Source organism: Nicotiana sylvestris, chromosome 7, assembly GCF_000393655.2.
Source record: "Nicotiana sylvestris chromosome 7, ASM39365v2, whole genome shotgun sequence".
In the NCBI taxonomy this organism is placed as follows: domain Eukaryota; kingdom Viridiplantae; phylum Streptophyta; class Magnoliopsida; order Solanales; family Solanaceae; genus Nicotiana; species Nicotiana sylvestris.
In genome coordinates, this window is record NC_091063.1 from 98,898,235 (window position 1) to 98,923,931 (window position 25,697).

A 25,697-nucleotide genomic window follows, 5' to 3' on the forward strand; every position below is an offset into this window, starting at 1 on the left:
TGATAGTATCATAGACTCTTAAATGTGCTTGGTTAACACTAAGTGGCATGACTAATTATGTAGACCCCTATCTTCAACATGACTACTATGTCTTATTACTATTCTAATTTCAAGCATGATTCCCTTGTTAATACTTTGAAGTAGTAATTGTTTGTGTTCTGAAGGCCAATTAGTTCCTACTTGTTCTTTGTACTTGCTGGTCTATATGCATCTCTTCTCAGCCATGTTTATATGTTTCTGATTTGGGCCCTCTATGTCCCCAACCCCTTACTTCTCTGCTTGTGAATGTTGAGATGATACTATTCATTGAATTTGTTCTGCGTGTGCTGGCTTGTTCCAAGTTGTTGTTGCTCCTGTTCCCTTCTCCTTTCAAAATTGTTTTCCCTAAGGCAAACTCTTCTATTGCTTTTTCCAAAACTTATTTCAAACATGCTGTTTCAAAACCGTTTCCAACTCAACTCGTTTAAATCTATGTCAAGCACTCTCACTTATACTCTTAGACCATTAGGTTCTGCCTCTTTTGTGTGAGCCTTGCCTTGGTACCTTTGAGTTCCCTATGAACTTGGACACATAAAATCTGGCCTTTCCACACTGCACTTGCTCTGTCTTGGCTATGAAATCTGGGTGTGAGCACTACCCGGGATTGTCACGACCCCAGTTCGCCCTTCGTGAACTATCGTGACGGCACCTAGTCTCTATGACTAAGTAAGTCTAACAAATGCGGAAAAAGAAGACAATTTGCGGAAAGAAAATAATATAAAACCGAAATGACGAAATGAAATAGTGTTTAAGATGCCTCCTGACACATAATAGTACAAAATCTCAACCTAACACTCCCAAAATCCGGAACCCCATGAATCACAAGCTAAGAGATACATGAGAAGCTCTAACTCCAGAAATGTCTAACAAATGGGAAGTACTGAAGGGCTATACTATTACAGAAAGATAGAAAGGGACTCCTCGGTCAGCAGACGCGATAGATATACCTCGAAGTCTCTACAGAAGTGTCTCGCCTCAAGGATGATAAGACTAAGTGAAAGTACCTGGATCTGCACATGAAAAACATACACAGAAAGGGCATAAGTACACCACAACGGTACTCAGTAAGTGCCAAGCCTAACCTCGGTCGGGTAGTGACGAGGAAGGTTAGGGCCCTACTGAGGTTAAATAAAATACAAAGTATAACAGTGTAGAACAAGACAGTATAATTAAGTGCAACGGTAAGAAATAACATAGAATAGAAAGAGCAATAACAACTAGAACAGAGGCAAAATAATCATCGAGGGAACACAGCTCAACACAGAGATAGCAACCGGGGATCTACCAGGATACCGTCTTGTAGCCCCCAAATGTAAATGTCCAGTGGATCTCCCGGGTGTCGTCCTATAGTCCAATTCATAATGCACCGGGGATCTACTGGAATCCCGTTCCGTAGTCCCCAAATGTAAATATCCAAGACTGAGGGAATCTACCGAGTGCAGTCCCGTAGTTCCATATAACTATGCAGGGGGATCTACCGGAATCCCACATCCGTAGTCATAAATAAACAGACAAGGGGGATCTACCGGAATCCCACATCCGTAGTCCCAAATAAACAGGCAAGGGAAATCTACCGAAATCCCACATCCGTAGTCCCAAATGTAAATACACAGCAACAACATAGAAATATATTCAGCAAATGTCAGTTTCATATTAAGGTAAACAGGTAATTCTAGTCTAGCATGTTGCATAGAATTCAGATAAAACAGTTTGAGCAAATAAAGCAATTAAATCACTTAGACATGCTTTCCTAAGCTAAAAACAGGCTTAAAGTGCAAGTAATATAAACAGGGAAGGAGACCTACTAGTAATTGCTTAATAAAAACAGGATTTTTAACAATTAGCACAAGTACACACTCGTCACCTAACGTACAAGGCATTTCAATTAACAATAATATCAAATCTTAAGGGGAAGGTCCCCCATACAAGGTTAGGCAAGCCACTTACCTCGAACCGGCTCAAAATCAACCCGAGACCACGTTCTTGCCACGAGTACTCGATTCCAAATGGCCCAAATCTATTCAATTCAATTGCATAATATAAATAACACTTCAAGTAACTGATTCTACAATTAAATTCTAAGCTAATACGCAAAATTATGTAAAATGACCAAAATGCCCCTCGGGCCCACGTCTCGGAATCAGGTAAAATTTATATTTCTAGAAACCTCGCACTCTCACAAGTTTAGTCATATCAAAAGTACCAAAATCAGACCTCAATTTGTCCCTCAAATCATCATTCAAATGTCTCAAATTAGACAAGCCCTAACCCCCAAATTACCACTGATTTTCCTTAATTTTTCATGCTTAAATTGATAAAAATCATTCCAGTAACGAGTTTAGGGACCAAAGACCTTACCCCAATGAACTCCTCTGAAAATCTCTCTTGAAAAGTGCTCCGCAAGCTTCTTCCCGTTTTGAAAAAGATGAAAAATGGCTAAATTTTGCGAAGGCAAGAATTTATATGTTCTGCCCAGCGATTTCCGCATCTGCGGCCCTAGGACCGCATCTACGGTCCCGCTTCTGTGGAGCCAAGGTCAAACCTACGACTTTTCACTTAAAGGTCGACTTCCACACCTGCGGTCTCCAACTCGCAGATGCGGTACCGCTTCTATGGAAATTCTCCCGTATCTGCGGAACTGCTGACCTCCCTCAAATCTGCTTCTGCGGTCTCTCCACCGCTTCTGCAGTTCCGCACCTATGGGACCCAAACCGCAAGTGCAGTTATGACAGAAAACCAGCTACTGCAGCAAACTTCAAACTCCAAATCCTTCCGTCAACCATCCGAATTCATCTTGAGGCTCCGGGACCTCAACAAAACATGCCAACCAATTCTAGAACATCATTCAAACTTGTTTCAACCTTCAGAACGCTCAAAATAACATCAAAACACCTATTTTTCATTGGATTCAAGCCTAAAAATTTCAAAAACTCAAAAAAAATACGCTTTCGATCAAAAATTCTATCAAACCTCATCCGAAAGACCTGAAATTTTGCACACACGTCACATTCAACACTACAGAGCTACTCCAACTTTCGGAATTCCATTCCAACCCTCGAATCAAAATCTTACTATCGAACCGGAAACTTCAAAATTCGACCATTCGGCATTTCAAGCCTAAATTAGCTACGGACCTCCCAAACATGCCCCTAAGCCCGAAATCACCCAACGAAGCTAACAGAACCATTAGATTTCCATTCTGAGACCGTCTTCACACTGTTCCAACTACGCTCAATTTTCCAACACTTAAGCTCTCATTTAGGGACTAAGTGTCCTAAAACTCTCCGAAACTCAAAACCGAACATCCTGGCAATTCAAAAGAGCAGAAATAAACTTGGGGAAAGTAGTTAATAGGGGATCGGGGCGTTAATTGTCAAGATGATGCCGGGTTATCACAGGGATCCCTTGAGGTCCTTAGGGAACTCTAACACACCCAGGTATGAGAAAGACTATGGAACAATCTTGGCACTTGAGGTGATTTATTACATAACTCAGGGAGGAAGTCCTAATCAGGTGCTGAAAGTTTGGGCCTGTTTTCAGGCTCTCTATAGTGTAACTTTTATCTTTCTTTCTTGCTTATGTAATTCATTTCAGAACTGGTCTGTAATAATTTGTTAATAAGTATTAGGGTTGGATAGTGAAAAGGGGTAGGTAATATGCATGTTGTAGTATAATCCAGGGTAGAAATCATGTTCCTAGATTTACTTTTCTCTATGCGCAATAGCAGCCATGTTTAGGTACAACATGCCATGCATTAGCTATCATGCTATTTAGGATTTATATATACTGTTTTTAGCATCTCATCCACACTTAGAAATCCTATCTATAGGGTAGATAATAACAATCAAATAAGCTGCTATTATGTGATTCTGCCCACGTAAACATGTTCTGAAATTTCATTCAGAAATCCTGCTCTTAGGAAATTCTGCAATCATGCTGTGCATTTAGAAATCCTGCTCTTAAGAAATTCTGCAATCATGTTGTGCATTTAGAAATCCTGCTTTAGGAATCCTGCATATAAATCATTAGATACCATGATTAGGTTCTTGTTCATCCTCATTCGGCGACGCTTAGTTAACTACTAATGCATGAAAAGAGTATCAACAGTCTCATCCTGCTTTAAACAAACTAGTAATAATCCCTACATGTCTTTGCAATATTTAGAACATCATGTTTTAGAAGAAAATCAATCTCCACACTATTTTAATAACTCTGAATAACTGTTGTATATTACTTATACCTAGGCAAGCCTTAGGTAATAACTTAAAACCAGAACTACCTTTGTTTAATTGTTAGCATGTTAAAATCAGTAGGCAAGCCTAATTTGGACTTCTTTTCTGAGTCATGTAATAAATCTGGTTCTGCTGTTATCACTTAGATACCATGCTTAGGATCTGAATTCAAACCTTATCTGTGTATGAGTCGTGTTGTCTATGTGTATTGCTTGTGGAGGTATATCTGAGCCTTCTATCTGTTTTTGTGTTTCCCCCCTAAATGAAGTCCTATATGTTCTTGTTTGTCGCTTAGTATTTTGCCTTTAAACCTGAGGGTCTGCCTAGAACCCCCTCTCTTATAGGATAGGAGTCCTAAATTCCTTCGGGACTGATAGAAAAGGACGGGTAACAATATGCAATATGGGTCAAGACCAACCTTTGCTTTAATTACCTTCACGAGGCGGGAAAGGGTAGATGTGGACATGATGACCGGTGCGTTAATACCACGTGTAGCCCCTCTCTGAGGAGTGTCATACCAGGTATTGCATTGATGTGATCCATATTATAAACAAACCTAGGACACCCCCTTTACATTCCCAAATATGCTTAGATTGTAACTCTTTTCAAAATCTTGCTTTTCATTACTTGCTTTTTAAATACTTATGTATTTAAACTTAAATCCCCTACTATTTGAGCCATGCTTGTTTATTTGCTACTTGTACAAATTCATAAAAAACTGTTTGGTCGGGAACCACACTAGTGGATCCTGAGGGGTGCCTAACACCTTCCCCTTAGGATAATTTCAAGCCCTTACCCTATCTCTGGTTATCAAACGTAGTTAGAAATGAACCCTATAGGTGCCCTAACGTACCTTAAACTGTTAGGTGGCGACTCTTCAAAAAAATGCAAACCCTTTTCCCAAAAGGAAAGAGTTGTCCCAGCAAAAAATGTCATAGACCCGATTCCGCGAGGGAAAAAGGGGGCGCAACAGCATGGTGACTCCGTTGATATTTAAGCTTTTACCATTTCATACCGTCTTTGTGAATTTGTACCCCTCCCTATGTGCAATTACTTATTTAATTTCTTTAAGCGTTTAATTTCTTCTTCAAAAGCAAAACTGACATATCTTTCTTGTTTCCTTCCTTTATAACTACTTTAAATTATAAAATTGTTGTACTTATCGCTTTCTTAACGTGCAAATACATGTTAACATGCTTTTAATTATTGCATAATCATGCTCAACATCATACTCCACTCATGTCAAACAAATACTATAGCAACGCTTGATGAGTGGTTGCGCCCTTCCTATATCATTACCCCCTAAATTCAGAAAGGCTTATTTGCGGTAAAACTAGTCGATAAACGGTGCAGTCGACAGTTCTGTGCCTTCCCCCTTGAGTTGTCCGCTCAAGGGTACCAGTGTAAAACCCCATAGAAACCTTACTCTGTTAAATTATGCATGCATCATGGTCAAGCCTAGCCGGGTCAGTTATGTCATCCACATAATGATCCTTTAAGATAGCCTTATCCAAAAGTCCATTGGGTTTCCCTAAACCCAAACGAACATCATCACGTTCTGTGCATTTATTTGGAGAACTAAATGCTTCGTGCTAATTGTTGATATTAAATAGTCAAGTCTGGTGAGGGTAAGGGCCTAACCTTGTTTGTCTTGCAGAAACATGAGGCACGAGGTCCCCAGCTTCGGTATGGTTAGCACACCCTCACTCTTACTAGACTGGTGGAGGAGTCTTTCATCAAATTACCAAATCAATAAGTTGAAAGAGAGGTCCGCCAAAGCTAGCGAAAAGTTGGAATATCTAGAATATAGTCTGCTGGAATTGGAAGGAAAAGTGAGGAAGAGAGTCGCCGACTGCCAGAACGCTGAGGGAAACGAAGGAGAACACCTGGCAAAGGCATGTTTACTGGTAAACCTACGTGAGCTGGAGGATTTGATCAACGAGAGCATTCAACCTAAGAAAGGTCCTTCTGAGGCCAAATAGATTAGGTCTACTCGCCTTCCAAATGTAATAAGGCCAATGACCATTAGTGACTTTTATTTCTTGCTTATTTAGTGCCGTTTCGGGATTCACCTACCTTTATCAATAAAATGAGGCATTTAACATTAAATGTTCTCCAAGTCTATTTATCGCTAGGCCTACCTCAGGCACAAAGAGGTTCACAAATTAGGACACGATTTACATTCTCGCACTATGTGTTTAAATATTGCAATACTTTTATAATCCTCACTGACTTGATTACCTTTTGTTTTATTTTTGGTTTTATTATTCCCCTTCCCAAAGGTTAGTTCGTGCACTCTGGCATCATCATCTTATTTTACAAGATCCAGGGGCCCTCCACCCACTCCTCCTCTTAGTCCCATCAAAGGCAAGAACAAAGGCAAAATGGAAGATTTAAACAACATCAGGAAGGAAAACAACCTAACGAGAATGTGTCACAACTTGAACAGAAACTACTGAAATTCCAAGAAGAGCTCGATCAGGTTCGGAATCTGGCAAACTTGTCATTTTCATTCAATACCCAAGATATCAACTTTCCCAACGCTCAGAACCCTACACCTCCTCAAAATATGCCAAAATAGCATAATCATCCCGCGCTTCATCATCATGCTGCTCCACCAAAGAACCAATACAACACCTGACATACCCCAAACAACGCTCTGCTACTCATCCCAGAACCTTAGAACTCTACAAACAACCATTTCCACACCCATACACCAGGCCACCATAACACTCATATCTACGTGGAGACCATGCCACACTCCACCTAACCTATATCATGCACACCCGAGTCTGATGAAAAGGATCTGCTTATCAGGAACTTGGCCGAGGAACTTAAGAAACTGACCAGCCGAATTCAGGGCATTGAGGGAAGCAAAGGAATTGAGGGGTTGAACTATGAGGACCTTTGCATACAGCCTGATGTCGAACTGCCTGAGGGGTACAAACCTCCTAAGTTTGATATGTTTGATGGTACGGGTGATCCAAGGGTCCATCTGAGGACATATTGTGACAAGCTGGTTGGAGTAGGGAAGGATGAAAGGATCTGCATGAAGTTGTTCATGAGGAGTTTGAAAGGAGATGCATTATCTTGGTACATCAGCCAAGACCCCAAGAAGTGGTCAAGCTAGGTAGGCATGTCATCTGACTTTATGGATAGATTCAGGTTTAATACAGAGAATACACCAGACATGTTCTATATCCAAAATTTGAAGAAGAATCCCACAGAGATGTTTCGCGAGTATGCTACTCGCTGGAGGTCCGAAGCTGCTAAGGTCAGACTCGCCGGAGGTCCGAATCTGCTAAGGTCAGACTCGCCTTAGAAGAGGAGCAAATGAACAAGTTCTTTGTCCGAGCTCAGGACCTACAGTACTATGAACGGCTGATGATGATTGAGAACCACAAGTTCTCCGACATTATTAAATTAGGTGAAATAATTGAAGAAGGTATTAAAAGTGGTATGGTTACAAATTTCGAAACCTTGCAAGCTATAATAAGGCTTTATAGTCCGGTGGTGTGTCCAAGAAAAGGGACGTAGGGGCCGTGATGGTTGCACAAAGGACCAAGTCTCCCCTCAAATACCAAACTTACCCAATACCTTCACTCTCATGCCAGCCAACTCCAAATTACCAAGCACCCTCACCCTCATACCAAGTTCCGCCACCAACTTATTAGTCATCTCCACCTCCTACATATCAACCTACTTCACCGAAGGTACTCCAAACCCGCTCACGTCTACCAAACTTATAATACTCAACTATCCCATTATCAATCACCCCCTGCACGCCAAAATTTCCCTAGACCCCGACCTAACTTTGATCGCAGACCTCCAAAGCAATATACAGCCATCGTTGAACCCATAAACCAGTTGTATGAGAGGCTCAAAGTTGCTGGTTACATCACCCCTATCCCTGCTGCAACCCCTGAGAATCCTTTTCAGTGGGTTAACCCAAACACGGCCTGTGCATACCACTGCTGCATGAAAGGGCACACCATTGATGAATGTTGCTCCTTGAAAGACAAGATACAGTCTTTGATTGATAACAAGATCATTGTGGCAAAGGAGCCCGCTCCAAATGTCCGTAACTACCCTCTACCAGACCATAAGGGTGGAGGTATCCACATGATTGAAATAGAAGATGACTGGGAACCCGAGGGATCAATCAGGTTGATCGCAGAAGGTGATGACCCAAAGAAACCAATAATTACTCTCAATCCAATCATAGTCTAGGTCCAACCGTGTGAGGACACTGAGGTGAATATGTATATACCTCTTGAGTTTGAAGCAGCGCCATCCGCAAAGGCAATGACACCAATTGAGGTTGAATTCGTGTCTCCAGCAAATGCACCCGCATGATTTAAGGTTGCAGTCTTGCCACCCAAGGCACATGTTCCATTCGAAGTGAGGATAGCAGCGCCAATCCCAGTGACGATGTCTACCATGCCACCATTCTATACAAATACTATACACTGGGACTATACGGCCGAGATGAGAAGGAAAAGCAAGGTTAGGATTGAAGAAACTGTCGCAGATCAGGGTGTGGCAAGAACTGGTAGATTATACCCATGAACATCTAGTTGAATCGAGCAAGCAGACCTCCAATCGGCCGCCCCTCATTGAGACAGGTCCGGACGACCTTTGGAGGAAGGAATATTCGGTCATCGACCAGTTAAACAAGACGCCATCACAAATATCAATTCTCTCTTTGCTGCAAAATTATGAGACGCACAAGAATGCTCTGTTAAAGGTTCTAAATGAAGCATACGTACCAAGTAACATTACTAGCGGGGAAGTGGCTAATATGGTAGGAAAAGTGCTGGAAAGCCATAAGATCACCTTTCATGAGGATGAGCTGCCACCTAAAGGGCTGGGGAACAACAAAGCACTACACATCACCGTGCAATACGAAGATTATTTCATCACCAGAATCCTGATCGATGGAGGTTCCAGTCTTAACATTTGTCCGCTGGTAACACTCAAGAAATTGTTTAAAGGGATACATGAGATAAAGGATGGAGCAATCAATGTGAAAGCCTTCGATGGTTCTCAGAGGTCCACCATTGGTGAGATTATTCTATGCTTGCAGATGGGGCCAACCTGGTTCGAGGTCGATTTCCAGGTGATAGATGTACTAGCGTCTTACAACTTGCTGCTGGGATAGCCATGGATTCATGCTGCTAGGGCCGTAGCATCAACGCTGCATCAGGCAGTAAAGTTCGAATGGAATCACCAGGAAGTAATCATTCACGGCAACGGTAGCAACCCTATATACAGTCGCTAGACCATTCCGGCAATCGAGAGAAGAAGGAAGTTGAGTGGAGAAACTCACTACCACATTGAGCAGGTCAATGCTATCGACAAAGACAAATGGTGGGATAGCAAAATCGAGAGTATAATGAGTTGGAATGGGTACGAGCCTGGCAAAGGGCTCGACAAGAACCTCCAAGGAATCTCTAAACCCATAAAACTTAAGAAACATGGCACTACCTTCGGCTTGGGATATGAATACACCTGGGAAGACTTCAATAGCTTGTCGCCAGCATGGCGCGGTCCTTAATACCCACTAGAGCAGCCAATACCGCATCTGGAGCAGACTTTCCGACAGGCTGACATTATTTAAGGGTCAGATGAAGAAGAAGCACTTGCAGTAGTGAAGAACTTGTTTTTAAAGGACTGTGATATGGATTGTTGTGTTATTCTCGAGGAGGAGGGGGAGGAAGGCCCTTCCATACAGGTTGTGAACAGAGGGGCACATCTCAAGAATTAGACCATCAGGACAACCAAAGCCCGACGAGCCTCGGGGTAGCAAGGCTAAAACAAGCATTATTTACTATTTTATTTACCAAATGATTTTCTTTTTGCATTTCTCAATTCCCACAATAAGATTTCTGATGTTCAAAATAGTTATTCAATTTATCAAAAGCATTTTTGATTTTTCTTATGAATTAATATTTATTGATGTCATTTTCTCTCCTTGCTTTACCAATACAACATTACTATTACTTGTCTTGATGAACCAATGACTGTGATATGCAATAAGACAACGCAACAAACGGACATGGATTCAGAGGAAGATGACATACCTGACGATATTATCAAAGAAGTTGAGAACTTTGAGAACAGAAGTTGAGAACTTTGAGAATGTTCTTCGATGGAGCAGCAAACTTCAAAGGAGTTGGCATAGGAGCAGTCCTAATATCAGAAACTGGTCAGCATTATCTGGCGTCTGCCAAACTGAGGTTCTCCTGCACCAACAATATGGCCAAGTATGAAGCCTGCATCTTAGGACTCAAAATGGCCATTGACATGAACATTCAAGAGTTGCTAGTGATTGGAGATTCAGACCTACTTATACATTAGGTACGAGAAGAATGGACACATGAATTGAGAAAGGGGTTCACGAAGACGGAATTCCAGCATGTTCCTAGAATCCAGAATGAGTTCGCTGATGCATTGGCTACCCTATCATCTATGATACAGCATCCCGACAAGAATTTCATTGATCCCATTCTAGTGAAAATCCATAATCAACCAGCTTACTGTGCCCATGTCGAAGAGGAAGCAGACATAAAGCCTTGGTTTCATGATATCAAGGAATATTTGGCAAAAGAAGAGTACCCAGAGCTTGCAAATCCTACTCAGAAATGTACGCTTTGGAGATTGTCCAACAACTTCTTTCACAGTAGAGGAATCCTGTATAGGAGGACTCCCGATTTAGGATTATTAAGATGTGTCGACGCAAAGGAAGCATCCATGCTACTAGAGGAAATTCATGCTGGGACCTGCGGTCCACATATGAACGGACTTGTCTTAGCAAAGAAGATACTACAGGCTGGTTACTTTTGGATGACTATGGAAACAGACTGCAACCAGTATGTCCGGAAATGCCACCACTGTCAGATATATGCAGACATGATAAAGGTACCTCCGAGAGAGTTCAACACAAGAAGCTCACCGTGGCCGTTCGCCGCTTGGGGGATGGAAAGCCTGCTGCTTCCAACGGACACAGTTTTATCCTAGTAGCCATCGACTATTTCACCAAATGGGTCAAGGCATCATCTTACAAAGCAGTGACTAAGAAAGTCGTGGCAGACTTTGTCCGCGACCGCATTGTTTGTCGATTCGGAATTCTAGAGTCAATCATTATTGATAATGGCTCCAATATCAACAGCGACTTAATGAAAGCTATGTGCGAAACTTTCAAGATCAAACACAAGAATACCACGACCTACTGGCCTCAGATGAATGGAGCTGTAGAGGCTGCCAACAAGAATATCAAGAAGATATTAAGGAAAATAATAGAGAAGCATAAACAGTGGCATGAGAAGTCATCATTTTCTCTACTGGGGTATCGCACCATAGTACGCACATCAACCGGGGCAACCCCCTATATGCTGGTTCATGGTACAGAGGCTGTCATTTTCGCTGAGGTAGAAATTCTTTCCCTAAAAATCATACAAGAAGCTGAGCTCGACGATACAGAGTGGGTGAAAAGTTGTTATGAGCAGCTAGCCTTTATAGACAGAAAGAGAATGAATGCAGTCTACCATGATCAACTCTACCAGAACAGAATGTCCAGAGCCTTCAACAAAAGAGTCAAGCCAAGACAGTTCACACCGGGGCAACAGGTGTTGAAGAAGATTTTTCCGCATCAAGATGAAGTCAAAGGGAAGTTCTCTCCCAACTGGCAGGGTCCATACATGGTTCACCGGGTTTTGATAGGAGGAGCCTTCATACTTGCATAAATGGACGGAGAAGTTTGGCCAAAGCTGATCAATTCAGATGCAGTCAAGCGTTACTATGTGTAATCTTTGTGCTTTCCTTATATGATGTAAATTAAACTATGCTTGACCTGATTCTCGTTTAAGAGGGGACACGTAGGCAGCCCTATGGGTTCAGTCACAATTCAATAAAACTTTCATCTCCCCTCGCAATTGGATACTGGGGCAGAATTTTGAGGAGGACCCTCAAAATTCCGAAGTAATTTTAGCCAATCGTCGTACGAGCAGCAGTCAGAAATGTCGAACCATCAAACTGGGGAAGAATTTTGAGGAGGACCCTCAAAATTCCGTAGTAGGAGAGGTTGCAATGTCCTGAAATACGTCACAGTCGTCTGTTCATCTAAAAGTTATTTTTAATTATACATTTATGTCATACTTTTACAAAATCATGCATGTTTATGATTAAAACTGCTTTGTTTAGAAATGATACCCCAATGATACAGACGGTATCACCATGTCAAAGCCGAACGAGTCAAGCAAAGCCAACGGGGATACGAACTAACCTTCCCCTTACAAAACTCACGATTTTTCTTTGGATGCAGGCACTAGGATTGCGAAATCATTAAACATATTGTACGCCCATGGGATAAACATTGTTCAAAATATGACTCTCAGAACCGTTGTACTTGCCAACATTTGCTAGCAGCACACACCAGTGATGTTCCATACGTCACAATGCTCCCAATAATCACAAAGCCGCAATTTGCTATCAGCTAAGGAAACACTACTTACTTCTTGTATAAGGCTACCATTCTGCCTTCTGAGACTAAACGCTGTCTCCATCTGCATCTGCATTGCATAAGGCTACCATTCTGCCTTCTGAGACTAAACATTGTCTCCATCTGCATCTGCATTGCATAAGGCTACCATTCTGCCTTCCGAGACTAAATGCTGTCTCCATCTGCATCTGCATTGCATAAGGCTACTATTCTACCTTCCAACTTGCATAAGGCTACCATTCTGCCTTCCAACTTGCATAAGGCTACCATTCTGCCTTCCAAGGTTAAGCTCTACCTCTATCTACATTTGCATTGCATAAGGCTACTATTCTGCCTTCCCTTCTGCATAAGGCTACCATTTTGCCTTCTGAGGTTAAGCTCTACCTCCACCTGCATTCGCATCTTTGCATAAGGCTACTTTTCTGCCTTATGAGGCTAAGCTCTACCTCCAATTTTCTTTGAAACTAAGCGCTATCCCAAGCACTATTTATCTCGTTTCTCTTACGGGCTAAGCTCTTCCCTTCAATTCGCAAGACTAAGCTCTGTCTTGTCCGCATCATACTACTGCATCCTTTATGGGTTGAAATATCGCTAACTCATCCAAAGGCGTCATCGTTCGGAGGCACCATCTTCATAGCCCGAGAACACCATGTCATGGCCTGAGGATCTCTTTCAATCTTTTGTATATCATTATTCAAAGGCGTCATGATTCGGAGGCATCATCCTCATACCCCGAGAACATCATTTCATGGCCTGAGAATTCTTTATCATACGCTTCATGGCCCTGGACATCATGGTCTAAGGATTTCATCCTCATCGTCCGAAGACAACATTCATGTTCCAACGGGAATTTGCATCATGTTTAAATTTATGCATAGTATACGCTTGTATTGCTTCTATTTGTAGGTAAACCGGCGAGCAATGGCTATCCCAGCAGAAGCGATCCCGCTCCAGTTCCCTCAGCCATATCAAACCTAACCATTCCCGTAAACCGTCCACTCACCTAGCCCTAGATGTTGCGTCCGTTCTTGAAATTTCTTCATCGGTATACTCCGTAGGTGAATCCGGAACTACATACAACCTGATTCCTGTGAAACCAGGGATATGTAGGCAACTCAAAAGCCAGGGTGCGGCCTAACCTTCTTAAACCATTTCGCTTGGTCAAAATTGGCCATCATTTCTTTACCCGGAAACTCTTTTATTCTTCCCGGGTAAAGAGGGGCAGCTGTTGATACCCAAATTTTCCCTATATATTTTTCAATATGTAGAATACCTTCAAAATGGCATATATATGCATATACAAGCATGTCCAAGTTTTTTTTTTATTTATTTTTTTATAATTTTAAGGTTTTAGATTGATTTATTTTCTCCTCTTTTATCCATAAAATTCCCAATAATTATTTCCAAAATTATTGTTTTGATAATTCATCTATTGGATTTCTATATTTATGCCAAAATATGTTTAATGTAATTTTTATATATTTTTATAATTATATTTAGTATTTATTAAAGCTAAATTGCACATAATTGCAATATTAGCCCTTTTTGACTTAATTATGTTTTATATGCATAAAATTGGATCCTGTATTTTTAAATTGCTAATTATGTATTATAAATCATTTTAGCATTTTAAATTATTTTTTAGAAATTATCTACTATTTTTTATAAATTGAATAGGAAAAAATTGGCTATTTAATTCATAGCCAAATTGGCTTTCAATTCTAGCCTAAATCCAACGGAACCCCAACCCAATTGAAAAACCCATCGGACCAAAGCCCAAAACCAAACCATACCCGACCCAGACCTGAGTTAATCCTGGCCATTGATCAATTTTGATCAACGACCCGGATTCACTCTTACCATAATTAACCTATGACTACCCCCAAACCCTCATTCTCTCATTCACTCAACCGACACTCATCTCCTTCTCTGTATCTCTGGTTCTCTCTAGAACCTTCTCTTCTCCCATCCTCTCCGATGGATCTTGTCCACCTTCTCCGGCTACCTCCCTTGCCGGAAACCATGGCCTCTCATCATCTCCTAGCCCCTGCTTCACCCCACCCCGGTTTGACACTAACCCTGAGGTCCTCAGGTGAACGTAGTGTGGTTCAACTCCTATCCATGGTCTTTCATGACATTTTCCGGCCATCCATGGCTGTTCGAATAAGATCCATGACTTTTCCGACTAAAACCGGTAACGTTCTAAGGTTTTCTCATCTTCTCTGGGTTCTTTAAAACCCTAACTCTTGAGATCCTCTAATTTCTTTTCGATCTATCTTAGATCAGTGTATATTATGTCTTTTGTTATTTTCCTCGAAGGTTTTTTCCGATTTTCTCTAAAGTAACCCTTCGTCTTCAAGACTAGGGTTTCTTAACCTTTTTTTAAATGACTTCTCCTTTGATTTTCTGTATTATCATATGATTTTTACTACGTTTAAATGGTTTATTTAAGTTTTTCCTTTAATTGACTCATTACATTGAAAACCCTAATTTGTTTGGCTCTAGTTTGTGATTCTGAGTTCGTCTTTATTGTTCATTCAGTCGATTTGTCTGTATGTGTGATTCTCATGGATATGCTGTGATTAGTTAGAGTATTTCTATGACTTTCATCCTAGTGATGTCTTATTAAGGGTTCCAATTTGGTTCTTCCTGTTTGTACTCCGTTTATTGGTTTATTCATGGAAGCTTATACTATTTTCCTTAATATTAGTACTATTTTTTCGATTCTTGAAATCCTTGATTTACAGTGTTGATGCTCTTATACAGATTTTTGGCTATTTTTCCTATCCCTTAAAATTATTTCTTGCCTTGCTATGTGATTGACTATATTTTAATTGATTTCTACTGTTATTTTCTTAATTAGACCCTTATGTATCTAGCCCTAATTTACATATTCTGTATCTATGTTACTTGAATTCTTTCCTTATCTTTTACCTGCTTTCTACCATTTGTAAATTACTACCTTAATTAAGGGATACTTGGCTGATTTTCGTTCTTAATTGATACGGAGTTCTATAATTACTGAAAAATTGATTCTTGCCTTATTTTGAACCAGTTTTCAAACTACTATATAAATGACTCTCTTCTACAGTCTTAACAGGCGAATAATTAGTTCAAAAACACACACACATACACACATAAAAACTCTCTCTTCTCTCTTTGCTACTTGTGCTAACTGCTTGTCTAGCCGGCTGAAAGCCAAGGCTAGACTGTGGGACACTACTTGCTTTACTTTCTGCACTTTGCTTCCTTAACTGGTATGTTCCAAGTTCAATTCTGAAACTCAATTCTATGTGCTTCTTGTCTGTTAATCCATGTCTCCTTCTGCACTAACTTAATGGCTCATGTATTTAATTGCCCCTCTTGTTTACTGCTTTATTCAGCATGCTTAAGTTTTGCCCTCTCTTGTTCAAGTGTAATCAACATGTCTACTTAAGTTCTTGTTTATTTCCCTTAACTAGTATGCCATGATAGTATCATAGACTCTTAAATGTGCTTGGTTAACACTAAGTGGCATGACTAATTATGTAGACCCCTATCCTCAACATGACTACTATGTCTTATTACTATTCTAATTTCAAGCATGATTCCCTTGTTAATACTTTGAAGTAGTAATTATTTGTATTCTGAAGGACAATAAGTTCCTACTTGTTCTTTGTACTTGCTGGTCTATATGCATCTCTTCTCAGCCATGTTTATGTCTTTCTAATTTGGGCCCTCTATGTCCCCAACCCTTTACTTCCCTGCTTGTGAATGTTGAGATGATACTATTCTTTGAATTTCTTCTGTGTGTGGTGGCTTGTTTCAAGTTGTTGTTGCTCATGTTCCCTTCTCCTTTTAAAATTGTTTTCCCTAAGGCAAACTCTTCTATTGCTTTCTACAAAACTTATTTCAAACATGCTGTTTCAAAACTGTTTCCAGCTCAACTCTTTTAAATCTATGTCAAGCACTCTCACATATACTGTCAGACCATTAGGTTCTGCTCCTTTTGTGTGATCCATGCCTTGGGACCTTTGAGCTCCCTCTGAACTTGGACACATAAAAGCTGGCCTTTTCACACTGCACTTACTCTGTCTTGGCTATAAAATCTGGGTGTGAGCACTGCCCAGGATCTCTTGAGGTCCTTAGGGAACTCTGACACACTCAGGTATGAGAAAGACTATGGAACAATCTTGGCACTTGAGGTGATTTATTACATAACTCAGGGAGGAAGTCCTAATCAGGTGCTGAAAGATTGGGCCTGTTTTCAGGCTCTCTATAGTGTAACTTTTATCTTTCTTTCCTATTTATGTAATTCATTTTAGTATTGGTCTGTAATAATTTGTAAACAAGTATTAGGGTTGGATAGTGAAAAGGGATGGGTAATATGCATGCTGTAGTATAATCCAGGGTAGAAATCATGTTCCTAGGTTTACTTTTTTCTATGCGCAATAACAACCATGTTTAGGTACAACATGCCAAGCATGCCATGCATTAGCTATCATGCTATTTAGGATTTATATGTACTGTTTTCAGCATCTCATCCACACTTAGAAATCCTGTCTATAGGGTAGATAATAACAATAAAATAAGCTGCTATTATGTGATTCTGCCCACGTAAACATGTTCTGAAATTTCATTTACAAATCCCGCTCTTAGGAAATTCTACAATCATGTTGTGCATTTAGAAATCCTGCTCTTAGAAAATTTTGCAATCATGTTGTGCATTTAGAAATTCTGCTTTAGGAATCCTGCATATAAATCATTAGATACCATGATTAGGTTCTCGTTCATCCTTATTCAGCGATGCTTAGTTAACTACTGATACATGAAAAAGAGTATCAACAATCTCATCCTGCTTTAAACAAATTGGTAATAATCCCTGCATGTCTTTGCAATATTTAGAACATCACGTTTTAGAAGAAAAACAATCTCCACACTGTTTTAATAACTCTGAATAATTGTTGCATATTACTTTATGCCTAGGGAAGCCTTAGGTAATAACTTAAAACCAGAACTGCCTTTGTTTAATTGTCATCATATTAAAATCAGTAGGCAAGCTTGATTCAGACTTCTTTTCTGAGTCATGTAGCAAATCTGGTTCTGCTGTTATCACTTAGATACCATGCTTAGGATCTGAATTCATACCTTAGCTATGTATGAGTCATGCTGTCTATGTGCATTACTTATGGAGGTATATCTGAGACTTCTATCTGTTTTTGTGTTTTCCCCCTAAATGCAGTCCTATATGTTCTTGTTTGTCACTTAGTATTTTGCCTTTAAACCTGAGGGTCTGCCTAGAATCCCCTCTCTTATAGGATAGGAGTCCTAAATTCCTCCGGGACTGATAAGAAAGGACGGGTAATAGCATACAATAGGGGTCGAGACCAACCTTCGCTTAATTACCTTCACGGGGCGGGAAAGGGTAGATATGGACATGATGACCAGTGCGTTAATACCACGTGTAGCCGCTCTTTGAGGAGTGTCATACCGAGTATTGCATTGATGTGATCCATATTATAAACAAACCTAGGACACCCTCTTTACATTCTCAAATATGCTTAGATTGTAACTCTTTTCAAAATCTTGCTTTTCATTACTTGCTTTTCAAACACTTGTGTATTTATACTTAAATCCCCTACTATTTGAGCCATACTTGTTTATTTGCTACTTGTACAAATTCACAAAAAACTGTTTGGCCGGGAACCACACTAGTGGATCCTGACGGGTGCCTCACACCTTCCTCTTACGATAATTTCAAGCCCTTACCCTATCTCTGGTTATCAAACGTAGTTAGAAATGAACCCTATAGGTGCCCTAACGCACCTAAAACCGTTAGGTGGCGACTCTTCAAAAAATGCAAACCCCTTCCCAAAAAGAAAGAGTTGTCCCAGCAAAAAATGTCATAAACCCGATCCCGCGAGGGAAAAAGGGGGTGCGACATCAACACCTTCCGCTGAGCTAATAGCATACTAGGAGGACTACCAACCTATCTATCGGGACATACAGCATGAAACACAGCATACCCAGGCAAAAGGGACATCAATACAAATGAAGTACCGAATATGTAAGGCATGAAAGGTAGTATAAAGACATGAAATAAACCTGAAGTAAAGGACTCAATCTGTAAGTCTGAATAGCTTAGTGAATCATGAAACATTTATAATGTCATGCATAGGTATATGCATACATAACAGCATCAAGCCTCTGAGGGCATCCCGTCATATCATCTCGACCTTAGTGGGCGAAATCATCAACGTATACAAACTGATCAGGTGGTGGTGCATATATAACATTGTAACCTTTTCTCGTAACCCATATACATATAATATATGCTTATATAACATCATCTGATCATAGGTGAATGTACATATATAAATAAATGCAATGCATAATGAAATAAGTCAATAAGATCTCTCGGTAGGTAATAAGATCAATATGCCTTCGATTAATATCATGAAATAAACTTTATCAACTTACGTATATTTTGAGAGCCATGAACAGACGATATTATAATAGGACATATGGGGAATCAAGAACATAGGCACCCCTAGTACTTCTAAGAATAGAGTTATTTGTGAAAGTTGCGCGCTTGCTCATTTCGTTTGTATCATATGGATCGTGCCAAAAAGAAAGAAGGGATAGACTTGACATACCTTTATTGTTTACTTAACCACATAACGTTGGTTCAGCCCGTTATTACTTCAATCTACAACAAACAATAAGGGACCATTGTTAAGCTTACGAAAGCTAGAACTCAATAGAAATGAGTGACTAGCTCGTCTATAAAATTTTGGACAACACCTCCCAATATTCTTTTCACTTTACTTGAATCAGACAACAACACCAATATGTCCAAACATATATACATCAATATCTAACCTTATATTCATTACAATACATCACCAAAACAATCCACACCATTTCACCCAACAACCAAGTTCTAACTTGCAATTTTCCATCCATACAACTTAGCTAGAACTTGAATACACCTCAATAGTGAAAATCACAACATACTCAAGTTATTCCTACTAATTTTCAGCCACAATACAAAATTAAAATAACCTCATAAGAGTCCAGCAAATTGCAGTAACTCAGAACTCATTTCAGGCCATTTTTTCACAAGTTCGTATTGTCATGAGATAGCTCAGACTCCAATAAGCTCAAACACATGAAGAAGAGAAGACCCCTTACCTTATGCAGCAATAAGAAACCCTATAAAAAGTCTCCTTTATCTTGAGAATGCTCACAACTTAGTAAAAACATCAAACAAGTGATCTCCACCACTTCTACACACTTTTAATCAAGAGTAGGTGGTCTAACCTTGAAGGAGAGGGGCTGCCTTGGGCTGTTTGGTATAGAAATATTTGAGATCTTAGGATAGAAGATAAAACACATGAAAATCATCTCACGTGACGGGGGAGGAATAAAACTTGAAGCCCTTTCCACTTAGAACCCTAGTAGAAAGAAGGGTGGTTGTTTGGCCTGAGAGAGAAGGAGAAGATGTTGTTGAACTTTATTTTGGATGAATATGGGTGAAAATGGTCATATTTTGGCTTTAATAATCCCTTAGAGTCGACCAAACTACTGCCCAAATGTCCCTCTCTTTAATCTTTAATTTGGGCCACAAACACCCCTTTAATTTAGGCCTCTCATTTTAGCAAGTAGGTGACATACCTACTTGTCGCCTACTTGTTTCATTAGGGTATGCCACATGATTCCCTAATTAATTTAAATACATATATGTCTGATTGAGGCCCCACAGTCATCCCTAGATTAAAGTTGCTACGAGTGTGGGGATTTGGGCATGTGAGAAGGTATTGCCCCCGTCTTATCGGAGGTCTTGTGCTTCCTAGAGGTCAGGATATGATTCTCGCACTAGTTTCTACACCACCCGCTCAACCAGCTCGGGGTGGAGGTCGTACAGGTTGAGGTCGCTCTAGAAAGGGAGGTCCACCAGATGGTGATCAGGCTCGATGCTATGCTTTTCTTGCCAGGCTAGAGGCATTTGCTTCTGACACTGTGATCACAGTATTGTTTGAGTGTGCCACAAGGATGCTTCAGTATTATTTGATCCTGATTCCACTTATTCATATGTGCATCATACTTTGCTCGTTATTTGGATATGCCTCGTGCTTCTTTAGTTATGAATTTTCATGTGTCTACACCTATAGGTGATTCTATTATGGTGGACCATGTGTATCTATCGTGTGTGGTGATCATCGGGGGTTGTGAGACCAGAGTTGATCTATTATTGCTTAGCATGGTTGATTTTGACTTGATTTTTGGCATGGATTGGTTGTCACCATATCACGCTATCCTTGATTGTCATACTAAGACCATGACGTTGTCGATGCCGGGGGGCCGAGGTTGGAGTGGAGAGGCTTCCCGGATTGTATTTTGAGTAGCGTGATTTCACATTTGAGGGCTCACAAATAGTTAAGAAGGGATGTTTGGCGTACTTGTCACGACCCAACTCCCATCGGAGTCGTGATGACGCCTAACACTACTTGCCAGGCAAGCCAACAGTCACACAATAACAACAAATTTGATAAAAAAAGGTTTAATAAATTCAATAGTGGAAATATCACGAAATAACTGAGAAAGCAACAACAATACTGCTACAACCATCCCAATGATCTGGTGTCAACAAGCACATGAGCACTACTGAATATCAAATACTAGGCCAAATCCTCAATACAACTGTCTAGACAATAGAATATTAATAGCAAAATAAATGAAATAGAACTTCATGGTCTACGGAAGACATAACATCTACCTTGTAGTCTCTCAAAAGCTGGTATCAACATAACTCTAGCAGTCATCACGTCAAGAAGTATGTGGATTTACATGTGAAGTTTAGAGTGTAGTATAAGTACAACCAACCCCATGTACTCAATAAGTAACAAACCTAACCTTGGGCTAAAAGCAGTAATGAGCTAAGAAGAAACAGTCAGAAACCAATATCAATAACAGTAACAAATCAGGATATAAAGGAAACAGTATAAATAAACACCTAAATGATTTATGTTCAGCTCGTTCACATTCCAGGAATTTAGACATGCTTTCCTGTATAACAGTTAAAGCTCAACACAAATCACATTTTAGTTACCAGATAACATGAGAAAGGTACATCTCTGTGTCTATATATCAAATATACATGCCAAGTCAATGTCGTCACAGTGGAACTATCAAGTATGACCACACTCAGTACACTGTCGTTGCCTGGCATAAAAACCTCTCTATATCACACACAACACAACACTCAGCACTGTACGGGTGCATGTCATAAATGCCCCTCACCAAAGCACGCATATATATATATATATATATCATTATGCTGATGCTCATTGCTGGCATGCCAGACTTCAGAGGGGCGGATACTGCTCAAGCACTAATCAAAAGCCAACATGTCTTGTTGCGGTGTGCAACCCGATCCAATTCTCATTCTCAACATGGCTCTAAGGCCCACCTCAATCATCAACCACTCAAGTATCAAGGCTCACAATCTCATATCACTCAGCCCAAAAAGTATTACATATGGAAAACACCAACAACATGTGATGTAACAATGAATAATGTACAAAGACTGAGATATGATATGCAAATGAAGAATCATGAGTTGGTGTATAACTACAGTTAAGACATAGCCCAAAATAACAAAAATAGCCCCATTATGTCTCATCCAATTAATCACATAGCTTAAACATGATTTCTAATATGAATCATAGCTCAGATAATTAAACAAGTAGGAAAAATACGAATATAACAAGGTGTGATAGCAAAACAAGTTCGGTAATAGTCTAAAGTCTAGTCGGATCATGAATACTCCGGTGCACACACACGCGCCCGCCACCTAGCATGTGTGTCACCCCAATACATTACAAATAACATATTCCCAAGGATAATTACCCTCAAATCCAAGTTTAGATATATTACTTATCTCAAAATGTGGAGATCAATACTCCAAAAAGCCCTTGCCACGTGAATCGACCTCCGAGCGACTCAAATCTAGCCAAAGCAACTTAATATTATCAATAAAAGCCATCGTAAACAATTTCAAATGATAAAGCTAAGGTCTTGAATCAAATACACAAAGTTAACCCAAAAAATTAAACCCGGGCCCGCACCCCGAAACTCGAACAAACTCACAAATTCTAAACACCTATTTCGATATGTGTCCAAATATATATGTTTCATCCAATTCCATCCAAAAATCGACCCTCAAATCACAAATCTCACTCTCCAATAACATAGTCCGAAATCCCTAAATTTCACCTTAAAATCACATAAACCTGATGTAATAATCAATGGGTAATCAATATCTATCATCAAAATTGAATAAACTTCACTTACCTCTTCAATTGCAGCAAAAAGTCACCTAAAATCGCCCTTAGCCGAGCTCCAAAACTTCCAAAATGAGAAATTGATCAAACCTTTCATTTTAATTATTCTGCCCAGCAATCCCGCATATGCGGTCCAAATCACTGCACCGTATGCCGCATATACGGTCAAAATCTCGCATCTGCGAGACCCACTAATTGCCCGACCCTGCGCACCTACGGTCACTTCTTTACACCTGCGACCTCTTCTGCGATCGAGCTTCCATACCTGCGAACTCCCAGGCCTCCATCCAAGTCTGTATTTGCGGACTATTGTGGACATCTGGGCATCTGCATTTGCGGCTCTCCATCCACATCTGCGGACACAGCCTTGCCCCTCTTTAATCCACTTCTACAATCAACATACCGCTTCTGTGGCCTTGCACCTGCGGCCAATCCCTCGTAGGTGTGATTGCATAAGAACTCCAAAACTTCAGCAATTCTTCGAAGTCTAAAAATGATCCGCCAATAATCTAAAACACACCTGAGGCCCCCGGGAGCCCATACAAATATACCAACAAGTCCTAAAATATAATACGAACCTACTCAAATCCTCAAATCACATAAAACAACACCAAAATCATGAATCGCATCCCAATTCAAGCTTAATGAAACTAATGAACTTACAACATCCAAAACTCATGCCGAATCGCAGCAAACCAACTCGGAATGACATCAAACTTGTCATAAAAGTCCCAAATGACAAAACGGACCTATTCTAACTCCCGAAACCAAAATCCGAACCCGATTTGAATAAAATCAACTCTTAGTCAAACCTGTCAACCTTAACCTTCAACGTTTCAACTTTTACCAAAAAACACAAAACCAATCTACGAACCTCTTCAAATTCGGACACAAACCTAAGTCCAATATCACCATATGAAGCTATTGGAATCATCAAAACACCATTCCGGAGTTGTTTACATAAAAGTCAGACTCCGATAAATTCTTTTAACTTAAGCTTGCAACCTTGAAAGTAAGTATCCTAATTCACTTCGAAACTTCTCGGAAAGCAATCCCCACAATGGAAAGTCACGTAACCCCAAATACACATAAGTAAAGCATAAAATAGGGGATACGAGGCTAAAGTATTCAAAACAATAAGCCATGCCATTACACTTCACTGACGCAGTCTCTTTCGATCTCAACTTCCAAATATGCCTATCCAAAATGGCCACTAACTCTTCTTCATAAGCCATATTCTCATCCAATTGCACGAAACTAAAATCCAATATATGTGAATGGTCTTCATAATACTTCCAAAGCATGGAAATAAAAAATATCAGATGAATTCCCTGTCACGACCCCAAACCGGACTCAGTCGTAATGGCGCCTCTCGTGAAGACAAGGCCAGCCGACACAATTCCCAAATTCATTTTTAACAATTTTTGATAAGTCAATTTAACTCATTGAGAAGAAATAAATCCCAAAATTAAGCGAAATAAATCTAGTGCGCAAATAGATACAGCCTGACATCGGGGTGTCACAAGTCACGAGCATCTACTAAGGTCTAAATACAACGGAAAGTCTAAAAAATATACTAAATATAGTCTAATGAAATCAAGAGGGAGAAAAGCAGTGCTGCGAACGTCGGGCAACTACCTTGCTAAACTCCGATGACTCTGTCTCTGAGCAACCAACACCCGCTACCGGGTTCAGAAATACCTGAATCTGCACACAAGGTGTAGGGAGTAATGTGAGTACTCCGACTCAGTGAGTAATAATAATAAATGAAGATTGAGAGATAAGAAATCACGTAAAGCACATCAACATGCTATATAGAAGCAGAATAAAACCAGTAAAAGCGATGAAGCAGTAAAATCTCTTAAAACATCTTAGCTGAGTTTAAACTTCTTTAAAACACCTTTTTGACAATCAAACAATTAAATGGAAAGCAGCTAGAACAGATAAGCATAGAAAATCCGTTCCTCGGGCACAATACCAACAGAAACAGCCCCTCGAGTAATAACATGGAACAACACCAGCCCCTCGGGCTATATCTCACATCACAATGGGTACCCACGCTCACTGGGTGTGCAGACTCCTGGAGGGGACCCTTACGGCCCACGCTCAATATCAAGCCATCTTGTGGCATCATCACTAGGATCTTGGCCTCATATCAACAAGCCACCTCGTGGCGGAAAAATCTCAGGCCCTCAGCCTCATAATCATAATTAGTGCGTCACTGCTGTGGTGTGCAGCCCGACCCAAAAGTATCCTCACAACACATGTCATCGGCCTTAATCAGTCAGAATCTCAAAAGCCACTCGGGCAACAGTAACAGTAATACATAATGCCCAGCCTAAAATATCATTTAAAATAACATTTAATGTGTTAAAATAGAGTAAACATGGCCGAATTATTAAAACAGTAGAATATAGCATGACTGAGTTCAAGTATAAAATTAAAACAGTGAGAAAATATCAGCAAAAGACCTCTAAGGGTTCAAATAGTTGGCACGAGGCCCAAATATGGTATTCAGCCCAAAACATGATGATAACAAACAGTTTTCAGTCAAATACGTGGTAAAACAGTCATTCCGGATGGACTAAGTCACAATCCCCA